Source organism: Atta colombica, unplaced genomic scaffold (assembly GCF_001594045.1).
Source record: "Atta colombica isolate Treedump-2 unplaced genomic scaffold, Acol1.0 scaffold9, whole genome shotgun sequence".
Taxonomy (NCBI): domain Eukaryota; kingdom Metazoa; phylum Arthropoda; class Insecta; order Hymenoptera; family Formicidae; genus Atta; species Atta colombica.
Genome location: NW_017259583.1, coordinates 5006444 through 5007443, shown reverse-complemented (window position 1 = coordinate 5007443; position 1000 = coordinate 5006444).

Here is a 1000-nt window from a genome sequence, read left to right as displayed (position 1 = left end):
ATATATATATAGTATATTAAATATCTATTCAATACAGATAGCATTTATTTTGTCGTAGTAAACCAAATTATTGCGTAATTGATGTAAATTATACAAAATCGAGGATACATATAATAACAAAAATTTATTAACTTAATAAATTTAATAAATATTTAATTTCGAAACTTTTTTTTTAATTTGATTTTTATTTTAAATATCAAAAAGTCATTAATAATGTTAAGTAACTTCTAATTAAAAATTTGATGTTTAGAATAATCATCAATTTTGTTTCGCATATATTAGTATATACAAATTTATTAAATAAGTTATGAAGATTGAAATTTTGACTGAGGCAACGGTTAAATAACTTCTTGCTTGCTTTTTGACATTTACATTAGTAACATTACAGAATTGCAAGTATATTTTAGTGATCAATTTATTACATGTAAAGGTCTCATTGCTGTCTTTCGCGTCAGATGCTAGTGATTGAATAATTTGTACCGATGGAAAGTCGAAATTATTTTCATCATGGAAAGTTATTCCTTGTCGCTTTTTGTGAAATCCATTCGCATAGTCTAGTTTAGTGTCTCTTCGGGGATTCTTGTACAGAATCGGAATAAATCTCGATTTTCTCGTCTGCAACTACTGGAAGTAATAATTTTGTCAATAAGTCAATGACAATTGCTATGTACTTTAAAGTTAAGTTTAAAGTCAAATTAAATTGTACATTCACTGAAATACACATATCTGTTTTATATATATATATATATAGAGTGATATATTTTAGCATATAATTTTCGTCACTTTCTTTTATTAAATGTTCTCCCATTAATAATAATAATGTTAGTAATATTACTGTCTTAATTTAACAATAAGAATTTAATATGATTAACATTAATATATAATGATTATTGTTTAAATCCAAATTATTAAGTAAATAAGTTTAATACATAAGTTTTATACATAATAATTAAGTTTTATACATAAAATTTACTTATTTTTTGATGATCGCTCTAAAAAA